This window comes from Eubalaena glacialis, chromosome 1, assembly GCF_028564815.1.
Source record: "Eubalaena glacialis isolate mEubGla1 chromosome 1, mEubGla1.1.hap2.+ XY, whole genome shotgun sequence".
Lineage (NCBI taxonomy): Eukaryota > Metazoa > Chordata > Mammalia > Artiodactyla > Balaenidae > Eubalaena > Eubalaena glacialis.
This window is the reverse complement of record NC_083716.1, coordinates 50,160,672-50,174,755: the sequence shown is the minus strand read 5'-3', so window position 1 is coordinate 50,174,755 and position 14,084 is coordinate 50,160,672. Positions and strand designations below refer to the sequence as shown.

At 39.5% G+C, this 14,084-nt stretch overlaps 1 pseudogene; it reads left to right on the top strand.

Annotated features, from left to right (window-relative positions):
• Positions 1–1,642: 1,642 nt before the first annotated feature.
• Positions 1,643–2,909, top strand: LOC133095336 (eukaryotic translation initiation factor 5-like; annotated as a pseudogene).
• The last annotated feature ends 11,175 nt before the right edge of the window (positions 2,910–14,084 follow it).

Below are 14,084 nucleotides of genomic sequence, written 5' to 3'. Positions count from 1 at the left end.
ATCTTGAGAACGAAAAATGGAGCTGGAGGAATCAGGCTCCCTGACTTCAGACTATATTACAAAGCTACAGTAATCAAGACAGTTTGGTACTGGCACAAAAACAGAAATATAGATCAATGGAACAGGATAGAAAGCCCAGAGATAAGCCCACGCACATATGGTCACCTTATCTTTGATAAAGGAGGCAAGCATATACAGTGGAGAAAAGACAGCCTCTTCAATAAGTGGTGCTGGGAAAATTGGACAGGTACATGTAAAAGTATGAAATTAGAACACTCCCTAACACCATACACAAAAATAAACTCAAAATGGATTAAAGACCTAAGTGTAAGGCCAGACACTATCAAACTCTTAGAGGAAAACATAGGCAGAACACTGTATGACATAAGTCACAGCAAGATCCTTTTTGACCCAGGTCCTAGAGAAATGGAAATAAAAACACAAATAAACAAATGGGACCTAATGAAACTTAAAAGCTTTTGCACAGCAAAGGAAACCATAAACAAGACCAAAAGACAACCCTCAGAATGGGAGAAAATATTTGCAAATGAAGCAACGGACAAAGGATTAATCTCCAAGATTTACAAGCAGCTCATGCAGCTCAATAACAAAAAAACAAACAACGCAATCCAAAAATGGGCAGAAGACCTAAATAGACATTTCTCCAAAGAAGAGATACAGATTGCCAACAGACACATGAAAGAATGCTCAACATCATTAATCATTAGAGAAATGCAAATCAAAACTACAATGAGGTATCATCTCACACCGGTCAGAATGGCCATCATCAAAAAATCTAGAAACAATAAATGCTGGAGAGGGTGTGGAGAAAAGGGAACACTCTTGCACTGTTGGTGGGAATGTGAATTGATACAGCCACTATGGAGAACAGTATGGAGGTTCCTTAAAAAACTAAAAATAGAACTACCATATGACCCAGCAATCCCACTACTGGGCATATACCCTGAGAAAACCATAATTCAGAAAGAGTCATGTACCAAAATATTCATTGCAGCTCTGTTTACAATAGCCAGGACATGGAAGCAACCTAGGTGTCCATCGTCGGATGAATGGATAAAGAAGATGTGGCACATATATACAATGGAATATTACTCAGCCATAAAAAGAAATGAAATGGAGGTGTTTGTAATGAGGTGGATGGAGTTAGAGTGTGTCATACAGAGTGAAGTAAGTCAGAAAGAGAAAAAGAAATACAGTATGCTAACACATATATATGGAATCTAAGGGAAAAAAAAAAAAAAAAGAGGTCATGAAGAACCTAGTGGCAAGATGGGAATAAAGACACAGACCTACTAGAGAATGGACTTGAGGATATGGGGAGGGGGAGGGGTGAGATGTGACAGGGTGAGAGAGTGTCATGGACATATATACACTACCAAATGAAAATAGATAACTAGTGGGAAGCAGCCGCATAGCACAGGGAGATCAGCTCGGTGCTTTGTGACCACCTAGAGGGGTGGGATAGGGAGGGTGGGAGGGAGATGCAAGAGGGAAGAGATATGGCAACATATGTATATGTGTAACTGATTCACTTTGTTGTAAAGCAGAAGCTAGCACACCATTGTAAAGCAATTATACTTCAATAAAGATGTTTAAAAAAAAAAAAAAAAAAAAAAAGACAGTTATAGTCAACATGGTTGACGTAGCCAAAGTGCTTAATCGGCCTCCAATGTATCCCACCAAATATTTTGGTTGTGAACTGGGAGCACAGACCCAGTTTGATGTTAAGAATGACCGTTACATTGTCAGTGGATCTCATGAGGCGAATAAGCTGCAAGACATGTTGGATGGATTCATTAAAAAATTTGTTCTCTGTCCTGAGTGTGAGAATCCTGAAATGGATCTGCACGTCAATCCAAAGAAACAAACAATAGGTAATTCTTGTAAAGCCTGTGGCTATCGAGGCATGCTTGACACACATCATAAACTCTGCACATTCATTCTCAAAAACCCACCTGAGAATAGTGACAGTGGTACAGGAAAGAAAGAGAAGGAAAAGAAAAATAGAAAGGGCAAAGACAAGGAAAATGGCTCCGTGTCCAGCAGTGAGACACCACCACCACCACCCCCCCCCCCAATGAAATCAGTCCTCTGCATGCTGTGGAAGAAGAGGAAAATGATGATTGGGGGGAGGATACAACAGAGGAAGCTCAAAGGCGAGGAATGGATGAAATCAGTGACCATGCGAAAAGTTTTAACCCTCAGTGATGATTTGGAAAGGACTGCTGAAGAGCGTGTCAATATCCTGTTTGATTTTGTTAAGAAAAAGAAAGAAGAGGGTGTTATTGACTCATCTGACAAAGAAATTGTAGCTGAAGCAGAAAGACTGGATGTAAAAGCCATGGGCCCTCTTGTTTTGACTGAAGTCCTTTTTAATGAGAAAATCAGAACAAATTAAGAAATACAGGCGCCATTTCTTACGATTTTGTCACAACAACAAAAAAGCTCAACAGTACCTTCTTCATGGCTTGGAGTGTGTGGTAGCAATGCATCAAGCTTAGCTCATCTCCAAGATTCCACATATCTTGAAGGAGATGTATGATGCAGACCTTTTGGAGGAAGAAGTCATCATTAGCTGGTCAGAAAAGGCCTCTAAGAAATATGTCTCAAAAGAACTTGCCAAAGAGATTCATGTCAAAGCGGAACCTTTTATAAAATGGTTGAAAGAAGCAGAGGAAGAATCTTCCAGTGGTGAAGATGATGATGAAGATGAGAATATTGAGGTGGTGTATTCAAAGACTGCCATTGTACCGAAAGTTGAAGCTGTAAAGTCTGACAACAAGGACGATGACATTGATATTGATGCCATTTAAAGGGGTGGGTGCAGCCCAGCTTAACAGTGTAATGCTGAGAATCTTTCTGCATCATCAGCCAAAAGTGCAACATGTATGTGCAAAAGCTAAAATGGCTTAATGTCATGCTACACTTTCTACTAAAAATGTATTGCTGTGAGTGGTCTGTATTTAAACCCAACAGGACATCTAGGGAGTCCAGACACATATCGGTGAGCAGATGCAGTTTGCTTATTTACAGCATGTTTCTTTTTGAAAATTTAGTGGTGGACACATTCGGATCACATTTATACAGTTATAAAAATAAAGATTTGATTTTGGTCGTTCTTCAGATTTTTGGCTCTGAATGATTTAAGTAAGCTGAAATAATTGGCTCCTTTAAAAAATGTTGCACCATCATTTAATCTGATAGGATTACTGGACCCTGTTAGATATTGTTAGGTGCTGAGACTATAAAGAGGTCTCAGCAGAATGTGAACATAAACTTATCAATACCTTAATCATTAAGAAATGTAGCACTTTTAAGTCTTATTTCTAGTCCCTCAGATTGGCATCTGGAAATGTACATTCTTCCCATGCCAAGGTGGACTGATAATCAAATGACAGTGCAACACCTTTATCTTACTGAGATGTTAAAATGACCTGAGTGTCCTATAAATAATTTTAAGAACAGGTTTTTAAACTTGAATTGTTTTTTTTTTTCATTTCTTCTATACTTGCCCCAAATTGTAGTCTTTGAAGTCATGTGCATTGCACGTTGGATGAGCCAGGGGAATTATTACATTAACATATAAACATTTTATTATGTGTATGTAGCTCTTGCTTTATACTGAGAGAAAACTGAAACTTTGGGGAGTGATTAGTAAGCTCTACGATTTTATTTGGGGGAAGCAGGAAAAGGTACACTTAATCTCTAGCAAAAACTGAGCATAATTTTTCAGCATTTACTCTTGATTCAAATTACAATTTCAAAATATTTAGACATACTGTATGTTTTGTTCAGTGTGGATTTTTCCCCTGATAAACTGGTTCTTTGATGACTTCTGCATTTGGACACATAGCTTATACTTTTTTGGTTTTTGTTGCTATCTTGCCGAAATAAGTGTGAACTATATCTCAAATTCCCCCACCCTCCACCCCCCAAAATGTCTTATTTTTTAAAAAAGCTAAAAGCATACTTCTAAGAGCCTATATTTTGGTGTAAGACTTGGGGTGTTTTTTATTTTCACAATGAATATTGTGAGATACCCAGGAAGTCTGTGATGACGGCAACTGAAAGCAGGTGACTAGGGCCTGACCCAGCCCATCCTGGGCTTTAGATTTGGAAATAACTTCCTTGTGATTTGCTTGCCCAATTTGCTGATGTAAACTCACTTGATAGAAGGGCTTATGACTACATCTGAGAAATTATCTTGAAGATACAAATTTACACAAAAAGTACACTGTGGGAATCAAAATGCATGGAGTGAATTTTTTTTGGAGCACTGGCTTATATCGTTCACCTCTTTGTGACCCATCTCACAGATTGCAATGAGACCTTAACAAATGTATGTAAGTTTTTTTCACATTGAAATTATATAAACATTTGGTATAATAAAACCTTGTTAGCTTGATATTTTAAGAAATTAAACCCTGGCAGTCTTACTGGAGAGAGGTACAGATTGGTCTCCAGATGCCTTTCTTGATAGATTTTGATGAGACTGAAGGAGAGCCATATACCTACCTGGAGGGAATGTGCTTTGTCTACCAAAGAGAAGAGGTTTTTGCAAATTCATATCTCACCTAGGTTTTAAATTTTTTGCCATTATCTGAAATTGTTTAGGGGGGACCAAGTTGCATTCAGCATACCTATTATCAAGCTAATAAGGTTCTGTTATAGAGGGTTCCCCCCCCCCCCCGCTTTAAATCTGAAGGAAAACTTGCAAGGCTTCTAAACACTAATGAGAAAATTTTGGCTTAGACCACTGTTCAGTCTAGTGCCAAACTTTCAGGGGAATTCAAATCCACATAGTAAGGAGTTTATTCATAGCGGCTATCCTAATAGAGTGATCTTTCACTTTGCTGTATTCAGCTGTCTTAAAACTTCCTGTTTGAAACAGCTATGTTATGTGATTAAAACAATGTTAAAATTAAAAAAAAAAAATTTAAATACCATTTCATTCTTTTTGATGGAATTGTAAATAGGGTTTTTTTTTTCTCTTTCTGATGGTTCATCATTAGTGTTTAGAACTGCAACTGATTTTTGTGTATTGATTTCGTTACTTTACTGAATGCATTATTTCTAATAATTTGTTGGTGGAATGATGTGGAAAATTGGAATTCAAAAATCCTACTGTTTCTACCACATCCAGGTCATCCACAACACGGAGGAAAGTGGCTCCTAATATAATCTTCCCACAGTGCCTCTAAATTACATGTGGACTTTGGGTGAACTGGATCTGGGTAAGGCTGGCTACTATATGAAGTTTGATGTTTTCTCTGCTTTTCTGGCATGGTACTGACATGGTGTTTTGAAAAGTAATTTACGTTCCAGTAATTTTGAACATAGAGTATGGGTGTTAGACAACTGTGCATACATAAAAACAAGTCTTGTATCTTGATTAAATATATTCCTAAATATTAATGTTGACATTTAAAATGGAATTGTTTTCATAATTTTTTTTCAGATTATTTACTGCTAGTGTATACATATAAGATAGATTTTCATGAATTGATACATTTCTCTTTTTTTTGAATTTTATTTCTTTTTATACAGCAGGTTCTTATTAGTCATCCATTCTATACACATCAGTGTATACACGTCAATCCCAATCTCCCAATTCATCACACCACCACCCCCACCCGCTGCTGCTTTCCCCCCTTGGTGTCCATACGTTTGTTCTCTACATCTGTGTCTCAATTTCTGCCCTGCAAACCGGTTCATCTGTACCATTTTTCTAGGTTACACATATCTGCGTTAATATGCGATATTTGTTTTTCTCTTTCTGACTTATTTCACTCTGTATGACAGTCTCTAGATCCATCCACGTCTCTACAAATGACCCAATTTCGTTCCTTTTTATGGCTGAGTAATATTCCATTGTATATATGTACCACATCTTCTTTATCCATTCGTCTGTCAATGGGCATTTACGTTGCTTCCATGACCTGGCTATTGTAAATAGTGCTGCAATGAACATTGGGGTGCATGTGTCTTTTTGAATTATGGTTTTCTCTGGGTATATGCCCAGTAGTGGGATTGCTGGGTCATACGGTAATTCTATTTTTAGTTTTTTAAGGAACCGCCATGCTGTTCTCCATAGTGGCTGTATCAATTTACATTCCCACCAACAGGGCAAGAGGTTCCCTTTTCTCCACACCCTCTCCAGCATTTGTTGTTTGTAGATTTTCTGATGATGCCCATTCAAACTGGTGTGAGGTGATACCTCATTGTAGTTTTGATTTGCATTTCTCTAATAATTAGTGATGTTGAGCAGCTTTTCATGTGCTTCTTGGCCATCTGTATGTCTTCTTTGGAGAAATGTCTATTTAGGTCTTCTGCCCATTTTAGATTGGGTTGTTTGTTTTTTTAATATTGATCTGCATGAGCTGTTTATATATTTTGGAGATTAATCCTTTGTCCGATGATTCATTTGCAAATATTTTCTCCCATTCTGAGGGTTGTCTTTTCCTCTTGTTTGTAGTTTCCTTCGCTTTGCAAAAGCTTTGAAGTTTCATTAGGTCCCATTTGTTTATTTTTGTTTTTATTTCCATTACTCTAGGAGGTGGATCAAAGAATATCTTGCTGTGATTTATCTCAAAGAGTGTTCTTTCTGTTTTCCTCTAAGAGTTTTATAGTGTCCGGTCTTACATTTAGGTCTCTAATCCATTTTGAGATTATTTTTGTGTATGGTGTTAGGGAGTGTTCTAATTTCATTCTTTTACATGTAGCTGTCCAGTTTTCCCAGCACCACTTATTGAAGAGACTGTCTTTTCTCCATTGTATATCCTTGCCTCCTTTGTCATAGATTAGTTGACCATAGGTGCATGGGTTTATCTCTGGGCTTTCTATCCTGTTCCATTGATCTATATTTCTGTTTTTGTGCCAGTACCCTATTGTCTTGATTACTGTAGCTTTGTAGTATAGTCTGAAGTCAGGGAGTCTGATTCGTCCAGCTCAGTTTTTTTCCCTCAAGACCGCTTTGGCTATTCGGGGTCTTTTGTGTCTCCATACAAATTTTAAGATTTTTTGTTCTAGTTTAGTAAAAAATGCCATTGGTAATTTGATAGGGATTGCATTGAATCTGTAGATTGCTTTGAGTAGTATAGTCATTTTCACAGTATTGATTCTTCCAATCGAAGAACATAGTATATCTCTCCATCTGTCTGTATCATCTTTAATTTCTTTCATCACTGTCTTACAGTTTTCTGCATAGAGGTCTTTTGTCTCCCTAGGTGGGTTTATTCCTAGGTATTTTATTCTTTTTGTTGCAGTGGTAAATGGGAGTGTTTGATAGAATTCACCTTAATTTCTCTTTCAGATTTTTCATCATTAGTGTATAGGAATGCAAGAGATTTCTGTGCATTAATTTTGTATCCTGCAACTTTACCAAATTCATTGATTAGCTCTAGTAGTTTTCTGGTGGCATCTTTAGGATTCTCTATGTACAGTATCATATCATCTGCAAATAGTGACAGTTTTACTTCTTTTCCAATTTGTATTCCTTTTATTTCTTTTTCTTCTCTGATTGCCATGGCTAGGACTTCCAAAACTATGTTGAATAATAGTGGTGAGAGTGGACATCTTTCTCTTGTTCCTCATCTTAGAGGAAATGCTTTCAGTTTTTCACCATTAAGAATGATGTTTGCTCTGGGTTTGTCGTATATGGCCTTTATTATGTTGAGGTAGGTTCCCTCTGTGCCCACTTTCTGGAGCGTTTTTATCATAAATGGGTGTTGAATTTTGTCAAAAGCTCTTTCTGCATCTATTGAGATGATCATATGGTTTTTCTTCTTAATTTGTTAATATAGTGTATCACATTGATTGATTTGCGTATATTGAAGAATCCTTGCATCACTGGGATAAATCCCACTTGATCATGGTGTATGATGCTTTTAATGTGTTGTTGGATTCTGTTTGCTAGTATTTTGTTGAGGATTTTTGCATCTGTATTCACCAGTGATATTGGTCTGTAATTTTCTTTTTTTGTAGTATCTTTGTCTGGTTTTGGTATCAGGGTGATGGTGGCCTCATAGAATGAGTTTGGGAGTGTTCCTTCCTCTGCAATTTTTTTGAAAGAGTTTGAGAAGGATTGGTGTTAGCTCTTCTCTAAATGTTTGATAGAATTCACATGTGAAGCCATCTGGTCCTGGACTTTTGTTAGTTGGAAGATTTTTAATCACAGTTTCAATTTTGTTACTTGTGATTTGTCTGTTCATATTTTCTATTTCTTCCTGGTTCAGTCTTGGAAGGTTATACCTTTCTAAGAATTTGTCCATTTCTTCCAGGTTGTCCATTTTATTGGCGTAGAGTCGCTTGTAGTAGTCTCTTAGGATGCTTTGTATTTCTGCAGTGTCTTTTGTAACTTCTCCTTTTTCATTTCTAATTTTATTGATTTGAGTCCTCTCCCTCTTTTTCTTGATGAGTCTGGCTTATGGTTTCTCAATTTGGTTTATCTTCTCAAAGAACCAGCTTTTAGTATTATTGATCTTTGCTATTTTCTTTTTTCTCTTTATTTCTGCTCTGATCTTTATGATTTTTTTCCTTCTGCTAACTTTGGGTTTTGTTTGCTCTTCTTTCTCTAGTTCCTTTAGGTGTAAGTGTAGGTTGTTTATTTGAGATTTTTCTTGTTTCTTAAGGTAGGCTTGTATTGCTATAAACTTCCCTCTTAGAACTGCTTTTGCTGTATCCCATAGGTTTTGGATTGTCGTGTTTTCATTATCATTTGTCTCTAGGTATCTTTTGATTTCCTCTTTGATTTCTTCAGTGATCTCTCAGTCATTTAGTAACGTATTGTTTAGCCTCCATGTGTTTGGGTTTTTTATGGTTTTTTCCCTGTAATTGATATCTATCTCATAGAGTTGTGGTCAGAAAAGATGCTTGATATGATTTCAGTTTTCTTAAATTTACTGAGGCTTGATTTGTGACCCAAGATGTGATCTATCCTGGAGAATGTTCTGTGCGCACTTGAGAAGAAAGTGTAATCAGCTGTTTTTGGATGGATTGTCCTATAACTATCAATTAAATCTATCTGGTCTATTGTGTCATTTAAAGCTTGTGTTTCCTTATTAATTTTCTGTTTGGATGATCTGTCCATTGGTATAAGTGAGGTGTTAAAGTCCCCCACTTTTATTGTGTTACTGTCGATTTCCCCTTTTATAGCTGTTAGTAGTTGCCTTATGTATTGAGGTGCTCTTTTGTTGGGTGCATATATATTTATAACTGTTATATCTTCTTGGATTGATCCCTTGATCATTATGTAGTGTCCTTCCTTGTCTCTTGTAACATTCTTTATTTTAAAGTCTATTTTGTCTGATATGAGAATTGCTACTCCAGCTTTCTTTTGATTTCCATTTGCATGGAATATCTTTTTCCATCCCCTCACTTTCAGTCTGTATGTGTCCCTAGGTCTGAAGTGGGTCTCTTGTGGACAGCATATATATGGGTCTTGTTTTTGCAAGCATGTGTCTTTTGGTTGGAGCATTTGATCCATTCACGTTTAAGGTCATTATCGATATGTATGTTCCTATGACCATTTTCTTAATTGTTATGGGTTTGTTTTTGTAGGTCCTTTTCATCTCTTGTGTTTCCAACTTAAGAGAAGTTCCTTTAGCGTTTGTTGTAGAACTGGTTTGGTGGTGGTGAATTCTCTTAGCTTTTGCTTGCCTGTAAAGCTTTTGATTTCTCCATTGAATCTGAATGATATCCTTGCCAGGTAGAGTAATCTTGGTTGTAGGTTCTTCCCTTTCATCACTTTACATATGTCATGCCACTCCCTTCTGGCTTGTAGCATTTCTGCTAAGAAATCAGCTGTTAACCTTATGGGAGTTCCCTTGTATGTTATTTGTAATTTTTCCCTTGTTGCTTTCAATAATTTTTCTTTGTCTTTAATTTTTGTCAGTTTGATTACTATGTGTCTCGGCATGTTTCTCCTTGGGTTTATCCTGCCTGGGACTCTGCACTTCCTGGACTTGATTAACTATTTCCTTTCCCATGTTAGGGAAGTTTTCAACTATAATCTCTTCAAATATTTTTCAGGTCCTTTCTCTCTCTCTTCTCCTTCTGGGACCCCTATAATGCGAATGTTGTTGCATTTAATGTTGTCCCAGAGGTCTCTTAGGCTGTCTTCATTTCTTTTCATTCTTTTTTCTTTATTCTGTTCTGCAGCAGTGAATTCCACCATTCTGTCTTCCAGGTCACTTATCCGTTCTTCTGCCTCAGTTATTCTGCTATTGATTCCTTCTAGTGTATTTTTCATTTCAGTTACTGTGTTGTTCATCTCTGTTTGTTTGTTCTTTAATTCTTCTAGATCTTGGTTGAACACTTCTTGCATCTTCTTGGTCTTTGCCTCCATTCTTTTTCCAAGGTCCTGGATCATCTTCACTATCATTATTCTGAATTCTTTTTCTGGGAGGTTGCCTATCTCCACTTCATTTAGTTGTTTTTCTGGCGTTTTATCTTGTTCCTTCATCTGGTACATAGCCCTCTGCCTTTTCATCTTGTCTATCTTTCTGTGAATGTGGTTTTTGTTCCACAGGCTGCAGGATTGTAGTTCTTCTTGCTTCTGCTGTCTGCCCTCTGGTGGATGAGGCTATCTAAGGGGCTTGTGCAAGTTTCCTGATGGGAGGGACTGGTGGTAGGTAGAGCTGAGTGTTGCTCTGGTGGGCAGAGCTCAGTATAACTTTAATCTGCTTGTCTGCTGATGGGTGGGGCTGGGTTCCCTCTCTGTTGGTTGTTTGGCCTGAGGTGACCCAACACTGGAGCCTACCCAGGGTCTTTGGTGGGGCTGATGGCGGACTCTGGGAGGGCTCACAACAAGGAGTACTTCCCAGAACTTTTGCTGCCAGTGTCCTTGTCCTCACGGTGAGCCACAGCCACCCCCCGCCTCTGCAGGAGACCCTCCAACACTAGCAGGTAGGTCTGGTTCAGTCTCCTACAGGGTCACTCCTCCTTCCCCTGGGTCCTGGTGCGCACACTACTTTGTGTGTGCCCTCCAAGAGTGGAGTCTTTGTTTCCCCCAGTCCTGTCGAAGCCCTGCAATCAAATCCCGGTAGCCTTCAAAGTCTGATTCTCTAGGAATTCCTCCTGTTGCCAGACCCCCAGGTTGGGAAGCCTGACGTGGGGCTCAGAACCTTCACTCCAGTGGGTGGACTTCTGTGTTATAAGTGTTCTCCAGTTTGTGAGTCACCCACCCAGCAGTTACGGGATTTGATTTTTTTGTGATTGCGCCCCTCCTATCGTCTCATTGTGGCTTCTCCTTTGTCTTTGGATGTGGGGTATCTTTTCTGGTGAGTTCCAGTGTCTTCCTGTTGATTGTTCAGCAGTTAGTTGTGATTCCGCTGCTCTCGCAAGAGGGAGTGAGAGCACATCCTTCTACTCTGCCATCTTGAACCAATCCTAGATTGCTAGTGCTTACAGATCTTGGGATTTGTTAGCCTCTGCAGTTGCATGAGCCAGTCAGCCAATTCCTTATAATGAATCAATCTCACGTAAGTCCTGTTAGCTGTTTTCCTTCAGTTTTGGTCAGTAATCCTTTTCTTGGCTAGTTTGCTGATGTTTTTCATCTAAGATATGCCACAAGATTGATGGCTTCAAACCTTCAACTTCAGCTTTCCTTCTCTTGCAAGTTAGGATTGGGTTTAGGTCAACTCCCCACCAAGCTTCTTTTTTTATTGCTACCATTTAAAGGTTAGTTCTAATCCAGGAGCCTGTCAATTTGACCATCAATTGGATCATTTTCGAGGGGAGTGGTTTGGTTCCAACGGGTCATGGAGCTCCCTACAGTCGGCCACGTCAGACTCCGAGCCTGATATTTTTCGTATAATTTTGCTGAATTAGTTGACTAGCTCAAATAATTTTTTGTTGATAAAGGAAGTTTTATATATAAGATGATGTGGTCTGTGTTCTGTGCATAGACACAGTTTTAATTTTTCCATTGACACATGGGTGCCTCTTACTTGTTTCCTCAAGATTGGGTAGAACCTGTAGTACACTATTGAGTAACAGTGGTGAAGGCCAGCTTCCTGGCCTTGTTCCTGATTTCAAGAATAAATCTTTAACTTGAGCATGATGTTTCCTGTGGCTTTGTATACTACTCTTTTCCATATTGAACAAATTTCCTTTTATTCCTACTTTCTTGAGTGTTTGTATCATGAAATAGCACTGGATTTTGACTATAGCTTTTTCTGTAATAATTGATATGATTATGTGTTTTTACTTCACACCTTTATTGTGGTTTAATACATTGCTTAGTTTTAGTGTTGAACAACCTGACATTTATGGTGTAGAGACATTTGCTTGTGGCATCATCCGTTTAATGTTTAGTTGGTTTCATGTTGCTCTTATTTTGTGGAGGATTATTACATTCCTATTTATAAGGTATACTGATGTCGTTTTCTTTTTTATGATGTATTTGTGTGATTTTTATTCATTTGGCTTGGTGTTAGTGGTTTGGAGGGTTAGCATTAGGGCTGAGACTGGTGTGGGGGCTGGGGTGGGTAATGGTTTATGTTTGCCATTGCGATCTTTTATGGTTATGACTTATTTATGCATATGGTTAATTAATATGCATTATGGTTTGATTATGGTTATGGTTTTGTTTATTGGTTAAGGTTTATGGTTTTGGTCTCAGAGTCTTTGGTCTTAGGGTTCTGTGTTAGAGTATGGGTTAGAATTAGGGTACAGGTAGGATATGGGTATGAATATGGGTTAGGATAAGGTACAGGTTTAGGGTATAGGCTAGAGCTAAGGTTAGGTCAGGGTTTAGGGTCAGGGTCAGAGTTTAGCATTAGGATCAGTGTCAGGATTAGGGGTCAAGGTTGAGCTAGGCCATTGTTCTTCTCCTGTCCTGGGCTCTGATAGAAGATGAATGAAATGTCTGCTCTGGCCATTCCCTGTTCCAAATTGAACTCAACCTCAGTCAAGTGTTCTTAGGGTCTCAGAGGTCATGCAGGGTTTCCCTCCACGCTCCCACCTGGGAAGGGTGATGCAAGCCCCACTGTGTCAGGGCAGCCCCATGTCCAGCAGAGCCCTGACATGCAGGGTACTCAGTAGACGTGTGGATTTTTTTTTTTTTTTTTTTGGCTGTGTTGGGTCTTTGTTGCTGCACATGGGCTTTCTGTAGTTGCAGCAAGCGGAAGCTACTCTTCGTTGCAGTGTGCGGGCTTCTCATTGTGGTGGCTTCTCTTGTTGCGGAGCATGGGCTCTAGGCATGTGGGCTTCAGTAGTTGTGGCATGCAGGCTCAGTAGTTGTGGCACGCGGGCTCAGTAGTTGTGGCACGTGGGCTCAGTAGCTGTGGCACGTGGGCTCTAGAACGCAGGCTCGGTAGTTGTGGCGCACGGGCTCAGTTGCTCCACGGCATGTGGGATCTTCCCAGACCAGGGCTTGAACCCGTGTCCCCTGCATTGGCAGGCAGATTCCCAACCACCAGGGAAGCCCCAACATGTGTGGATTTTATACAGGACTGGGTGCGTTGAGCTGCCAGCCCCCAGGTGCTGCCTTCTTGAGGGTTAGTGGGGCCCTCCTGGGACTGGATGTATCCTTTGTTCCATCTGCATGGGTGTAGAAAGAGGTCTCAGAACAGCCCTTGGCCTCTGAGCATCCAGGCAGACATCCATGGTCTTGCAGCTCAGGTCAGCCCTGGCCCCTCAAGCCCCTGTGGCCAATACTGATTGTGCTGCTGGGTAATTGAACAACTACCTGGGCAGCCTAGACAGTTCCTTGGGATGTTTCAGTTCCCAAAATCCATGTCATTGAGACAAATGTCTCTTCCCTTACAGCCTCTTAGCCTGCCAAGACAAGTAATAACCCTCCAAATGTTGAGTGTGGCCCTCCCTGGTCATGACAATAATGCACAGACTGTGGCCCTGCAATTCTTTGACCTTCTGGTTGTAACAAAGATTGACATTCATATTCATTGAGAATCAAAGGTATGGAAGCATCTGGGCCTCCTAACAGGCAGTTTTATGTTGTGGCCATATGGCCTTGGGGAGATATGTGCATCCCTGGCCCATACCCTGTGTTCTCTGGAAAGCCACCAACTGTGTTATCATGGTATAAAATAATCCATGAG